The sequence below is a fragment of the Micropterus dolomieu genome, unplaced genomic scaffold, assembly GCF_021292245.1.
Source record: "Micropterus dolomieu isolate WLL.071019.BEF.003 ecotype Adirondacks unplaced genomic scaffold, ASM2129224v1 contig_502, whole genome shotgun sequence".
NCBI lineage: Eukaryota > Metazoa > Chordata > Actinopteri > Centrarchiformes > Centrarchidae > Micropterus > Micropterus dolomieu.
The window spans coordinates 1-15,741 of record NW_025729492.1 but is presented as its reverse complement, the minus strand read 5'-3'; the positions used below and the strand labels follow the sequence as shown (position 1 = coordinate 15,741).

Sequence of the window (15,741 nt, the reverse complement as noted above, 5' to 3'; positions counted from 1 at the left end):
AACATCTCTGGCACAAACACAATGTGAGTGTGTTCCGAATGCAAAACAACCCATCTCAGTGTCCAGCCGTCAAACCAAGGGAGGCTCCAAAACAGTGGTTGGCAAGCATCCAAGGACTGACAGAGCAAATCAGAGCAGACCTCCTGACGTCCTGGAGACAGCAGGAAAGTGACATTTAGATATCTGGCTGATCACAGAGTCAAACTGCTTTGGATGTGAGCACATGGTCTCACCAGACTGTAAATGACAAACCTCAAATGGCATCTCTTTGGAATTAGAAGTATCTCTAATTGTATTGTATTGAAGACAATATAGCTTTTTGCTGCCCATATTTTAATGCCACATTACTTTATCAGACTATAGTAAAAGTAAATAGAGAGCGACTATCATACAAAATCAAACTTGAAACTCTATTTTTCCAGAGTTACATACTAGTCCCTCGTCATATTTTCAGTTTTTGCATTAATCTTTGGTAGTCAAATATGATATTAGTTGACTTTGGATTTTTGAGATGATTCTGGCTGTCCAATCAGATACATGATGTATTTATACATATAGAAAAATATAAATAAAGCGCTCATATTGTAGCCAGTTAGGCAGGATTTGTACACAGCACAAAATGTACAATGAGATGTTGAATTAAATATGACATTTGCTTCAGAGAAAATGTCCTTTTCTGTATTGTCCATCTGCTGTATATTCTCAGTCAAAAAACTCACACAAGGCATGATGTTGTCAATTATAAATGATGACAGAGCTTGTGACAGATTGTCAATAATAAAACAAATGGTAATTATGGTAATGGCGTAGGAGAAAATGACTGACACACTTATGGCTCTTAATTGGATACACTGACCATGAAAAGATGCATCTCAAGCTGAGTATTCACCTACTGAGTCAGTGTGCCATACTTTGTGTAATCTTGACATTGTATATCCTCAGGTCACGAAAGTGAGGATATACGATGTAATAATCGAGAAGAGGTATGCACCAGTTAGATCTACAAAAACACTGTAAAACAGTCAAGAAATACACATTTTTAACTACTGCACTGCTCCTTTAAGTGAGTGACTGTGTTTGCACCTTTTGTCATTTCTGAGTTAACTTAGCTTTGCTCTGCACAAGCAAGTGCAGAAGCTATAGGCCTGCTAGCTGTTGTTTTTCTCCTAATTAATATTTAATTCAGTCACTAAAACATATGTTTGCGCATACGAAGTAATTGATTTATTTACCATAAATACTTAGCTTGAAGCCGTGAAGTTCCCTTATAACCTGGAACAAACATAAATAATGTTTGCATGTCAATTTTAAATGTTGTATTAGCATCATGCTAATCACTAGCTAATTCTAATCGCTTGCTCAAGTTAAATGCTGTTTATGATTATATTTCTGTTTGTTGGAGTCAGAGACCATTTGTAATGTATTCTTTTTCTGTATATCAGTTTCACCTTTTTCCCCGTAGTAACGTTAATCATCCAAAACTGAGAAACCTGCTTTCTGGGTGTTTAATTGAGGAAAGTATTAGCTTTTAGGCTAACTAGAGGTCATACACCATGAAGGGTTCAATAACTACTATATGTCTTTTGTCACTTGCTTTTAACATTTCACTACACAAATTGTGCTTTGACCCAGATTTTCTCAATTATAGTTTTTATGTAAGGCAACAGCACAGAAGTTTTTAATTTCTCCTCTCAGTTCATCTGCCAAACCAAAACTACACAAATTCTGTTTTTTTCCTTTACCGGAGCGAAAGATGAGAATGACCGGGCTAGTGGATTCAAAGATTCACAATTACTCAAGGTGTCAGTGATTGCATGCATGAGCGCACACACATACATGCATAGTCACTCTCTCCTCGGGTGAAGACCGGTCTTTAATCTCAGTGGTAAGTCACTCTGACCTTTCATATCACTAATGCAGACCTCTACATGACCTTTTATGAGGAGTGCAGTATGTGGCAGCCATTTCTGGCAAGCATGAGCAAGAGTAGGTCACACGAGAAGTACAACATGATGGAAATTGGCCTTCAAATTCTGACAAGTATAGACGCAACATTGCAGAAGTGCCAGATTTTCCTATCTTTCTGTACTTGTAATCATCTCTGCAAATTGATGCCAAAAGAAAGGTTAAAGAGAGGTGCTTCTAACTTGCCAGAAAATTAATAACTTTGGGGCATCTTACTTCCAAAGCAATTATTTTTTGGGAGTAATTGATTAATTGTTCAGCCTGTGAAATGTCACAAAATACAGACACGGTCCATAACAAGGTACCAGAGTATACACTTTGCATTGTAATTTGTCACTTCAAACAGAAGTGCAATAAGTAATTTTTTTTTTTTACCCTGCCCACTCCACCTTGACAAGCCCAGTGCACTATTGAATAAAGATTACAAACCTTGACTACCTCAACCATTACAAATTCAATTTCATTGATTTTACATTTCACACATATAACTGCTGGCATACACACTGAAGCACAGGAGACTCAGGAGTGTCATACCTTATTACCTTCAATAAGGCATGCATATGTATGAAAGAGCCTGGTGGAGCATGGTAATAAAAAAACGAAAGGAGCCTTGCAAAGACCGAGATGTGGGGATCTGACAGTGACAAGCAGCTAGTAATGACCAAGAGAAGCTTTAGAAAAATTCCACAAATCTCCTTGTTCCATTCATGGCCAATGATAGTGTTCACCTTTCCTCCACTGTGATGAACAATACAGCATTTCTGGGAGGTTGTCATTGATTGAAGAAGTTGTTATAGTGGTGAGCAATGATATGGAGAGAAACACAGCTGGAGAAGGTAGAGAAAAGGAAGATTAAGTCTCCTTGCATACATAAATTGTTGCTTTTATTTGTGTTTTTGTTGCCACAAACACGGGTGATATACAGCAGGAGGAGTTCTATGCCTTTTACCTTTTACAACCCAGGCACATAGACTGGCAGACAAATGGATAGCTGCAGGAGTCAGAGAAAGAGCTGGGACAGCTACACACACAGGGTGCCAACTGAAAATGCCGCCATTTGCCAGCCAGCCTCGTGGCCGCTTGTCTCCTTTACCCAGGGTGAGGTAGTATTTATGAATACCAGAGTTGTTTATGTACTGCAAAATAACAGCCCGATCGGGTCAAAATGAAACCAGAGCTGGAGGCTCTGAACGGTACCATATTATTTTCATTACATTTCCTGAAGCCTGAGCTGGCAAATAATGCAATGTGGAGTGAGATGAACACCTGACACATTAAACTGCTTCAACATGCTGTTCTTTGACTCTGGTCATTGTAGTTATACAATAGCAGAATTATGAGTATAGAGCTGTGAGTTGTCACATAAAGGCCAATAACATTTGTATTACTTTATTGATTTCTGGAAGACCTTTCTTCCCTGGTTTTTGTCACCTTTCCAAGGAGGCCAGGCTCCGCTGCAGACTCATCTGGTAAAGCCACATATCCATATTAAATGATCAATGTCTGCGGATTTTCTTGTCAGAATATGTTCAATGATTATATACAGCTGATCCAAAGGAAGAATGCTGACAGGTTGTGAGTTTAGATAGGATTCTTATAATCGCCCCTGGAAATGGCAGCTACGGCTGGTTTACTTTGCCAAATAAATATGCTCCTAAGAAATACACACTAGCTTGTATTTGGACTTTCATGAATAATAGCCTTAATCCTCTCAATCTCACTGGCACACAGTTACATTTTATTTAGATCTAGTGACATTTGACAATTGTCTTGGACAGTGGTGGTGCATGGCAAATTTTATAGAGGAAGCCATACCCCTATGAGGGGACATCTCCAACAATATAACTTCAATCAGCAAGAAACAACACTGCCGTTCACTCTAAAAGATGCACGCACAATCACACTCTCGATTTATATAGGCTAAAACAGGAGCTTCCTCTGAGTTTCTTATTATCTAAATAATAAACACATAGAAGAAGGTTTTCAGATACACCCCATTAAGTATAGATACCACAGTTCGTTGGATATTAACAAAAAGCAACTGCACTATGTTTCTGTAAGGCTTTGACTGCTAACAGGGTTATTGACCAGAGACAATGTCAGCATCTTACCTCATTGTCAAGCAGACACACTTGCTATAGGGTCCACCAGCTCCACACAGCGACACTACATTTGCTAGCAAACCCAAAACAATCATGCCAACAATGCCTTGAGAGGACTGCATGCTATTTAATAAAGCAAGTAAAAAGACTGCTGACCTTAAAGAAGACATCCAACGGCTATCCGACGAACTCCAGAAAAAAGATTCCTTTTGACCGGCTTCATGGACATGGCCTCGGTATAGACCAAACGGATAACACATGGAATGTTTTGATAACATATAGGGAATACTTTATTTTGCAGCAAGTGGTGTTATGAGTCAACTTAAAAGTGCCGGGAGATTGAGAAAGATTTTCAGAACCTCTAGCCGATGTAATGTTCCCTTATCGGCTATTTCAGATTTTTAATCCTAATAATATTTCCCCCACTGTGTGTTCATGTAGTTTTTCCTTAAAAACATACTACCATGAGTGTAGTCACATGACTCCACCCCGTCCAGTCCCACTAAGCTTCCAGACTGGAGTCTGAAGCACAGGGAGATGTTTTGCTAGCGCTAACCGCCTTCACTTTCCAGCAGTGGGGGAAACAACAGACTTTTATTAACGGACACACTGTGACCTACACTGTCCATTTACTGCCAGACTGACAACTTGCTTGCTCGCTTCCACCATCACTGTCTACTGCTCACCCTCTCACATTCGCTCACCCACACACACACACATCACCTTGCACTGCCCTTAAAAGACCTAACTTCACTACTCTTATAACAGCATCTGTCACATCCTTTGTTTGAATAAGAAGAGGGAACTAGCTAAGCACAGTGTGTGAGTGAAAATCATTAGTTGAACATTGATATTAATGATGTGAAATTTAAATTGAGACTATTGAATATAGGGGTAGCCTATATTAGGGGACTATATAACATGTCTGGCGCTGCACCCTTTATGTTCCATTCAGAATTGATTTGACAAAAAAAATATCCCACCTTTAATAGTTGAGCATATTTACTGTAAAAATGTCAGTAAGCTATGAGGGCAAAAAAAAAGAAATACTTCCTTCACTTGGCCATAGCGAGAATACCACGTGAGTGAATAGATGATCTAGCAAAGTACGCAGTGAAGAGCAGAAATGCTGTTACGAGGGTGGTGTGGTGTGGTGTGGTGACAGAGAGGACCCAAAGACAGCACTCTTAGCGAAGGAGGTTTATTTAGGGGAAAAGGGGGTTGAGGTACTGGAGTGGAGGGAGAGGAGGATGTCGGGGAAACACTGGCACAGGGAAACCGACGGGACGGGAACCAAGGAGCCGGGGAACACTGGGGCCGAGGAAGGAAGGATGCAAGGGAGAACTGGGAGGACGCCTTGGGGGAAGCCCAAAGAGGAGAGGTCCGGAGGACGAGCCCAGCCGACTGAACGGAGGACGAGGGTGAGTGAACCTGGGAGGGAAACAGACGGAGAGACAGGGTTAGAGATAATGGAGACAAAGCACAGGGAAAATGTGAGAAAACAAGAAACATGAGAGCCTGAACACAGAGGTGGCACCGGGTATGAAGCAACGACGATCAAGCAAGAGTGGTGTGGAGAACTGGGGTTGAAATACAGGCAGGGATGAGGTTGACTACTGGCAGGTGTGGCAGGCTGACGAGGTGGCTGATGAGGTGCAGGTGCGGGTCGTTGGCTGGGCTCAGGAGCAGAGGGAGAGAGAGCACACACGGGAGAAAATACAGGGAGGCAGGCAGGGAACAGAAAACTAAGGAAAAAGCAGAATAACTGATAAAAAGGAGAAAAAAAAACCAGGACACTCACCGTCAGCCGGGCTGCCACCACAACAAATGCAGGGAATTGAGGATGTGGCACCGCTGACTATAACAACAAGAAGATGACTGCATTCTGTCTAGCTATTGGAAACTTTGCTAAAACAAAATAAGCCAACCAACATGTGAGTTTGTGACTGTACCTGGTGAAAACATAAAATGTTAACTAAACACAACTAATTCCACCAGTTACTGTTGCCTGGGTAGGATGCTACAACCTGCTGTTGTGTAGGGCACATTATTCAGGACATTTGTGAGAAAATCCCCAGAACAATTACAGCGTAAAGACTGCTAAAAGTCATGTCATCTTTGTACGATGTTTTTTTTTGTACTTGTAAGACAAGCTGCATTAGTTTCTGAAGCATGACGTATTAAGCCTATTTTATTGCTTATTTGTTTGTTTGATATACATTTTCTATTCGCAAAACAAAATTGCTTGAATTAAAGCAATCTGGACTCTCTAGTCCTGTTTCTATTTATTCTGATACCCTTGCAGAAATCATTTTGTCGGTCAACACATTCATTTATTTTTGTCATTGGAATGGGTACAGGTGTCTGATTTTGGCAGGGTTTTCTCTGTCATCTTGCTTGTAGTTAACATCCGTCACTCCATGTGTGTTTCACTCAGCTTGCCTCAGTCAGATTTGTCAGCCTTAGTTCACATCACATCAAAATGTGATTTAAAAGATATAGTACATTTTTCTCTCTTAAACATAACTGGATTGATTCATACTGCCAGACTGACTCCTGGAACCAATCTATGGTAGGAGTAAATCTGAACGAAGGTTACAATATGGTAACCCTATGAGCACAGGCGGAACCCTCTACTGGACTCTATGGGTACTACCTCCTCCAATCACACGCACGCACTTGCCCACTGAAATTTTATCGTGCACGTAGCCGACCAATAGGACGTCGCTACCGATACGTGCGTCTCGTATAAATAGCAGTGTCCCTACGGCGCATCAACGCTGAAAGCCCAACCACTTAGCTTAACAGCAAGACGTGGTGGAGACTGCCCGCCGCTTGGATGGTCTGTGCGACCTCAGTGGATAGACCAGCCTGAGTCTGCCTCTCAACAATTTTAGGAGAAAAACCTGGAGAGGCTGGTCCAACAACAGCATTGTGCATATGAAGCCTCACCCTTGTGACAGAGCCCCCCATACCATAGGTACAGGCCAGGGCTCTGTCACTGTAGACTGCTTCACTTCTACCAGAATGACGAACGACCGTTCCCGCCTCACCTAACTGGAGGGATATCTTATAGAACTAGGGTTACCATATCGTAACCTTAGTTCAATCTCACACAGGCTCCGCCCTCTACTGGACTCTATGGGTACAGTGGGTGGAGCCCGATGACTGTCCGCCCTAGCTGCGACAAGCCAAAGTCCACCACATCAACCCGGTCGGCCACAGGCCGCCCAAAGCCCCGACCACCACATCACCTAGTGACAGAATGATGGGACACCCCTGAGAAGGTGGCTGGACCGATAGGGGCTTGGCCTGACCATTAACACCTGCAATGCCCTGACTTCTCACTGAAACGTCAGGCACTGCCAATGTATGTTCCCCCTCTACACCCAGTAGTCACCAGATCCTCACAGAGCCCGACATATCCAAGAGATAGACACGCACAAACGGACACAGTAAGGGTCAAGATGCCATAGTGCAGATCTCTTCGACACACACCGCCGTTCTCCAAGCCTGGGACGTGAAGGGCTGTCAGAGACAGCAGGTGTTCTGATGCCCACGTCTATAGGTTCCCTGCCAGTGGCAACAGAGCTGTGGATTGGACTTCGGCTCTCCTCGGGGAGCCACAACATTCACTGCACTCCCCTGGCAGGTACCTCCCCATCCAGTGAGAGACTCATCTATGAAGACTGACACGGATGAAGACACCCTGCCGAGCAGCACCTGCGCTGCCAGACAGTGAGAGACCCCCAGAATCGCAGGTACTCCTGCACTAGAATTGAAAGGGGGGGGGGGTCACCATGCATCACCTTTGCCTCTTGAGGTCCAGATGCAGGCTGGCAAACCAACATTGTATCAGTATGTAACAGTGAACATCGCATCTTCGGCACTCTCCACCACCAAACTTTCCATAAATGGATGTTTAGCCCAAGGGGGGGCCGACATCGAACAGGCTATAGTGTCCCTGAACGCACCAGGGCCGGTTGCTCCCTGGTATCTTTGAACGCACCACAGCTTGCTGCTCTGTGGTGTCCTTGAATACTCCACGGTCTGTTGACCCGTGGTGTCCTTGAACATACCACAGCTCGCTGCTCCAATGACGGCTCACCGTAAGCGCGTCGTCAGTGGAGCAGTCAATATCAACACAGCTGCCTAGTGAAGCCGAGTCAGGACAGGGCATCCTCCTCTCCACTGCAGCGAGATGCTGCTGGGAGAATGAGCCACTATCCAATGTGATAAAGTGCCACGGGACGCACCGCTGGAAGAGACGTGTTGTCTGGTTGCGTCTCTCCTGCTACATCTGACCAGATTGGTATTAGCTCGACTCATGCCGTCGCAGCTAGTCAGCAGAATGCTGCGCTGGTTCGGTTGAGCATATGTTGACAATGTGGTTGTGTGTTTTAAGGGTGGTTTAAATAAGATGCTTGCCTTTGGTGTGGGAGACCTGGGTTCGATTCCCACTGTGAGACATCCACCATTGTGTCCCTGAGCAAGACACTTAACCCCTAGTTGCTCCAGAGGCGTGCGACCTCTGACATGTATAACAATTGTAAGTCGCTTTGGATAAATGAAATAAATGTAAATGTAAGGAACACACACACTGTCAGTGACCTAGCAGTGTTCCCGTGGACAGTGGTTTGACTAGCAGTGTGGGCCGTAGGTCGGATCGTTAGCTTAGCATCAGTGAACGTGCAGTTTTGTGGAGACTGGAGCGCGTTACACACCGAGCCGAAGATGGAGGGGGTTCGGTGGGGAGGAGAATGCTCTTTAGGAATGTACTGTACTGCTGTGTCACAGCATTTTCAGTGTGTACACAAGCAGCACATGAAACACAAATAAATCCATGCTGGACACATAACTGAGGGAGGAGGTCTTGTGGTCTGCATCAGCCTCTGTCCCTCTGTCACCCTTATTTATATTTTTATTTTTTTAAATAAATAATAAGGCTTAGACTTTTTCCAATGGAAAAGGCCGTGGTGTCCTTAAACGCACCAGGGGCCGTTTTCGATAGGCCGAACCGGCTGTGGTGTCTTAGAACGCACCACGGCCGGAGTTGGAAAAGGCCGACCAGGCCTTGAACGCACCACAGCCGGTGTGACTGTGGTTGACATGTGTTAACGTCAGCCTCAAGCTCACAGCTTCCATGTGAAGAGATACCAAGACATACCAAGACATACCAAGAGAGACCTGACTTTGGCTGTCTCTCTCCGGCTATAGCGGACTAGCCTAGCTGCGCAGTGACCGCTCGGCGAAAAAGATGTCGGCAGGGCAGCATGTCTGTTTATGTTACATGCTTTCACCGGCAGTAAGCTAGCAACGCGCCTGTGCGAGTCCTCGTGGGCACGCAGGGAATGCAGAGTTAAAGTACACTGCTGCATTGCCCAGTTTCCACCGTAAGAACAGCTCGTTTCTCGGCTGTCGTCGTGGGAGCGGACAATTATGGCCACGTGGACTCGGTGGTCAGGCTAGCGAAGTTGGACGCCCTGGCCTCACCCACCCTCTCACTCGGTTCTGACCGGGAGAGGGCCGTGGGGCGAACTGTTAGCTTAGCATCGGTGAGCGCAGCGGCGCGTTCAACACGGCTAGCTCAATGGGATGGGGTTGGTGGTGGGGAATTAGCACTTTTAAGAGTGTAATGTGTTTCTAATAAACAGTTTAACATTCACAAGCATCACCAGTGTACACACAAGCTGTATTTTACAGTCTGGTACTCAAACATGTAATACAAGTAATCAAAATATAGATATAACCAGAAATCTCTACTATGTTATGAGGTCCAAATGGTGCCCCAATCTGGAAAGAGCAAATCTATCTATTACGCCTCACACATACATACACACATGCACAAACAAATGAGCATCTCATTCAGAATGGACTATTTTCACAGTGCAGCAAAGCTTGTATTACTGCCAGAGTGGGCATCTTGATTGTTCAGTCTATTACAGCTGCACAGCGTGGTACCTCTCGCCAATGCTCCTAATGGGCCACTTATTATCATGCAGTATTCTAACACCAGTTCAGCTGGCATGCAAAGATGATTGCTGTGCTTTGCCGCACAGAATAAAAATAAAAGCGGCCTTTTTTTTTGTTTTGCTGGTATTTTACCTTTTGATAAATGGGCAGTAACGAAACAGGATCCAGTGGTCACGTTCCAGTGAATTTTTCTGTTAGACTAGGGAACTCTGCAACTCTTTACCCCAAATGTCAATTACATTTTCTGCCAGATTTAAAGTAAAATTTTTAAAGAAAATTTAACCAATCTTTGACCCTTAATTTTACCGGTAATTGTTTTCAATTAGGTCCATGCTTGGTATCTGCTCTTATTTCATATTTGATATTCTGACAGTATAGCTTGTGATGCAATGCTCTTTACCTGTCAGTCATTTTAGATGTCAAAGCTTAACACAGAGCTGCTTGAGCCTGTGGCAGGTCTTGCACTGTGTGGGTCTGTTGCGCACCATTAAATTATGTGAAAGATCACATGTTACTGTTTATGCATATGTAATTACTGACATTTCTTTGCAGAGATGACTGGCCTTCCAAAATTCATTACTACAGTGCTCCCAATCTGTAAAATGCAGCCTTTACTGAATACACTCAAAAGCTCAGTAGACAATTTGCATTTTCTAGATCAACATGACATTGAAGGTGTCCTGAGGAGTTTGACTCAGGGAAGCTTCTTGCTTTTACAACACTGGTAGGCAAAATGGTGTGTTTCTGTGACTTTCCAAAATGGACAATCCGATTTTCACACCCACTTCACGCCTTAATTGGCTAGCTGTGCAGAGGTGAGAAATGAGCTGGGGTTTGAACTTCTCTCTCTAGCTCTCTTTTTTCATTTCATTCATTTTCGTCTCTTTTCACGTAAACCACAGACTGCAACACTATGAATGCCTTCCAGAATATTCTGAGTTCTTTAAACAATATAGTGGCTGGCTTTTCACTCTGCCTTCCAGTGAGGTCATTTGGAACAACTGTACCATATAACACATTTTATTTACATAGTTACAACACATGGAACAGTAGTTCTGTTTGTGTTTAAGCATGGATTTACAAAATGCAAATGAAAAATCCATGGATATTCAGATTATTTTGTCACCCTATTCATGCCACAGACCTCCATGAAGCTAGGAGGCTCAGCTAGCTCAAACCTACCATTTTCATCATCTAAATAAACTTATATCACAACATAAATCGCTCTGTAATCACTGTACATGTACACTCACAAAACTCACAGAGTTATTAGCCGACTAATAATAACAACAAACGCAGCAATATACATTTACAGTTACAACCGCTGACTTACTTTTGTTGTTTTAGCTGTTTTCAGTCCAAAAACAGCTGGTTTCTGTGTCAATAGAGACCTTTGTCGAGGGCCGCCATCTTGGTGAGGTCAAGAAGCTCTTAGGTTTCATTTCTCTCCTCAAATTAAAGGAGAGAAGAAGAGTTGCTTTGGGGGAGATGGTCTTTATCGGCCTCTACTGGCCGACCTGTAGGAGCCACACAGACATCCAGTATACCTATCGATTCGTCTCTTCAATACGAAGAGAAAGGGCCCCCTTACAGCCCTTCTGTTCTTAACTTGTGTGCCTGTAAAGCACGGGAGTACTTTTGGTTACAGGAATGTTGATCAATATTCACTGTTATTATCAATATTTCAATGTTTTGGAAGCTTTATGTTATTTGGAATGTGGTTGTATGGAGAGAAATAGTGTTTTGAAGAAAACTCCCAATAGAAGTGAACATATAAACAGTAAATATGGCCAAAACACGGATTAGTTTCTTTTCATCAAATTTACAGTTACAGTTGTATTCTAGTTGTATTAGAAGATATTCAGTAGCATTATAATGAATTGGATGATGGTTTTAATGGTGATATTGCTATTAAAATATAGATTTTATACCAGGCAAGGATGAAAAAATCATATTTTCCTTTATTGCATCTCCATTTACTCTTTAATAGAAAAATAAATAGGTTAATTTATCATTTATCAGTTGATCCATATCCCTTAGCTTCTGACCTATCAAAGGAGACCAGAATTATGTATCTAGGCCTAATGGTTGAGGATTTATTACTAATTTATTTTGGGTATGTTATTTTAGGCGCTTTTCTTGGAAATAGGTGTCTGTTTCAAAGTTTAAAGTGATGCTGATAACATGCACTCTGTCAGCAGTTTACTCGACCCACCTAGCTAAATCCTAAATACAACTGCCCTGCAATAAATCCTACCTTCATGAAAGTATTATGCTCAGTTTTTGTTGAAAGAGTTTTCAAATGATGTTCAATATTATACCCATTTGTTTCAGTACAGTAGGTACTGTACAATACAATTTTTTTGGTTGTGCCACTTTTCACATCTTTCAACCTCTCTATAGTGTCTGTGTTACATCCCGAAGAAGTAGGATTTCGGTCCTGCAACAGAATTCACAGACAAGTTATCAATTTTTGTTAACATGCCACTAAACCAATGGGAGGCCAGAGTTCGTTTCAAAAGACACACATAATTCATTCCCATATGGTCTGGCAGTTTGGCCCTGGCAGTTGACCACGGGACCAGGACTCTGTGGCTCAGCCCCCCTCAGTCTGGGCATATGGCCTCGTTGGCTCCAATGGGCTCAGATGATACACTAGCCACTGCTGCCATCCTGCTCACTGCCAGGTAACACCCACCCACAGACACACTACCACTGAGGTCTGTGGTATCATGGAAACTGTGGTTGTTTTTGAGCAGTTTTGGCTCATGCAGTTTCTGTCATGTTTTCGTTTATTTGCCTCAGGCGTCAGCCCCGCAGCAGGTTGTGCAATTGGTGTAAAACACTGTATAACGGAGATGCACTGCTTGAGGTATTGTCTGACAGCAACATAAGCGTCTGTGCTCTTTTCAGGTCAAGTCATTGTGCTTTTGAGTTTAACAAATCAAACTTTTCAAGAATACATACACCACTGTCACCAATAGCCACACAACTTTTTAAATTGTTTTCCAAGACAAAATTCCTCTACTGGCTGTAGCTGTTTGAAATCAGATTAATTTATGAAAATACTATGAAAAACTGTACTTTGCTTGAATGGACTATATTGTGTAACAGCTGTGCAGACTCCATGAGTCATACATGTACTAAAAATAGTAACTTTCCATGCATCCTCCTTAGTCCATTTATTTCAAAAATAAGAAATCAATGACAAAATCAGATGTTTAAATTTCATACAGATATTTATGTGGCATAGAGTATAGAGAAAATAGCACAGACATATAAACATATATACATACTGATAAACAGCAACATATAAAAACAAAATATTGGTAGTAGCAGAGATATCAATAAAAGCTGCACGTGATGTGAGATGAAGCCTAAAGGTGTTCTTTCTTGTGTCAGTCATTGTTTCTAATTAGTGCACATTTAGAAGAAGTCCTGACATGCTTTGGCTGAGCCCATGCTGGGCCTTTTGATTACAAACAGTCAGTGTTTATTGCAATGATAAAAAGAGACTTGACCCATCAGTGTCCTTTTCTCAGCCGAGCTTGCTCACAACTTGCCAGACCTTCCGTGGATGTTTGTGGAGGTAATGAGGAAGCTTCACCATGTGCCAATTAGTGAGTCTATTATAACAAGCACTGGCTCTGCCATTGCTAAGGCTTCTAATGCTCCTAATTCAGTTAATTAGTGTAAACCTTAATAGGTACTACCCAGTTAACTCCTAAGCAGGATCAATAGAGCCAATGAGTTATCAATATGATTGGCTTTTAACCTTACAGTTTAGTGGTTTGGGAAGCTTAGAGAAGGATGAATGAAAGCACGTGTGAGGTTTGTGTATGTAGGCAGGTAAGATTTATATTTTTTTATTCTAATACAGGAAATGCAGCAATTTCTTTCAGTTTATTTTGAAAGACAAGCCCCAATGTCTTTTTGAGTTTGGCAATAACCATGGTGTTGATCAATTTTTACTTTGGTGATTTAAACTCACTCAATCACCCAACAAACTACACAGGACCTTTATACTCTGTTTTTAATCTTTTGTTCCTAACTAACTGCTGTTGTTGTCATTAAACAAAAGGCTTCCTGTGCCACAAAGAAATAAAACCTAAATACATATTATATAAACAAACTGTCCAGGTACTCGGATCCCTGGCCACGGGAACCTTCCAAAGGGAGATAGGTGACATTTCTGGTATGCCCCAGTCTTTGTGAGTCGTGAGCTCCCCCTGGTCATCAAAGCCGTCATCAGATTATCACCCAGTTATATAAAATTTTCATACACTTCTGTTCAAAAACTACAAATTGTAAGACCCTTCATGTCATTGTTGGACTACCCATCATCACATGCGCACATAAATGTCTTCCCCTGACCCATTCCTAATTGCAAGCAGTATCACTATCAACGCACGGCTCCTTTGTGCTGCAGAAAAGTGCAGTTGGGACACATCTTGCGAAAGGTGCCCATGGAGATGGCTGGCTTATTGGTATGTGACTTGTCAGCTGTCAGCACCATACATTCTATTTTCATTTAATTTAACCAAAAATCACCATTTTCTCCAGGTGATAAAGATTATACAGTACCTCACTGGCTCATAAGCTACAGGTGCTGGTCATATAATTAGAATATCATCAAAAAGTTGATTTATTTCAGTAATTCCATTCAAAAAGTGAAAAAGTGACTTATATATTTCAAATGTTTATTTCATTTAATTGTGATGATTAAAACTGACAACTAATGAAAATCCCAAATTCAGTATCTCCAAAGGTTAGAATATTACTTAAGACAAATACAAAAAAAAGGATTTTTAGAATTGTTGGCCAACTGAAAAGTATGAACATGAAAATTATGAGCATGTACAGCACTCAATACTTAGTTGGGGCTCCTTTTGCCTGAATTTCTGCAGCGTGGCATGGAGTCGATCAGTCTGTGGCACTGCTCAGGTGTTATGAGAGCCCAGGTGCTCTGATAGTGGCCTTCAGCTCTTCTGCATTGTTGGGTCTGGCGTATCGCATCTTCCTCTTCACAATACCCCATAGATTTTCTATAGGGTTAAGGTCAGGCGGGTTTGCTGGCCAATATGAACAGGGATACCGTGGTCCTTAAACCAGGTACTGGTAGCTTTGGCACTGTGTGCAGGCGCCAAGTCCTGTTGGAAAATGAAATCTGCCTCTCCATAAAGTTGGTCAGCAGCAGGAAGCATGAAGTGCTCTAAAACTTCCTGGTAGACGGCTGCGTTGACCTTGGACCTCAGAAAACACAGTGGACCAACACCAGCAGATGACATGGCACCCCAAACCATCACTGACTGTGGAAACTTTACACTGGACTTCAAGCAGCGTGGATTCTGTGCCTCTCCTCTCTTCCTCCAGACTCTGGGACCTTGATTTCCAAAGGAAATGCAAAATTTACTTTCATCAGAGAACATAAATTTGGACCACTCAGCAGCAGTCCAGTCCTTTTTGTCTTTAGCCCAGGCGAGACACTTCTGACACTGTCTTGTTCAAGAGTGGCTTGACACAAGGAATACGACAGTTGAAACCCATGTCTTGCATACGTCTGTGCGTGGTGGTTCTTGAAACACTGACTCCAGCTGCAGTCCACTCTTTGTGAATCTCCATCACATTTTTGAATGAATTTTGTTTCACAATCCTCTCCAGGGTGCGGTTATCCCTATTGCTTGTACACTTTTTTCTACCA

General features: G+C 42.5%; 1 long non-coding RNA gene across 1 annotated transcript; it reads right to left on the bottom strand.

The window, feature by feature from the left end:
- Nucleotides 1-5,252: 5,252 nt before the first annotated feature.
- LOC123964089 lies at nucleotides 5,253-5,662 on the bottom strand. Its single transcript, XR_006823332.1, has 2 exons — nucleotides 5,605-5,662; nucleotides 5,253-5,498 (listed from the first exon to the last, which is right to left on the bottom strand). It is a non-coding gene; the product is annotated as an uncharacterized LOC123964089 (long non-coding RNA).
- Between the last annotated feature and the right edge of the window lie 10,079 nt (nucleotides 5,663-15,741).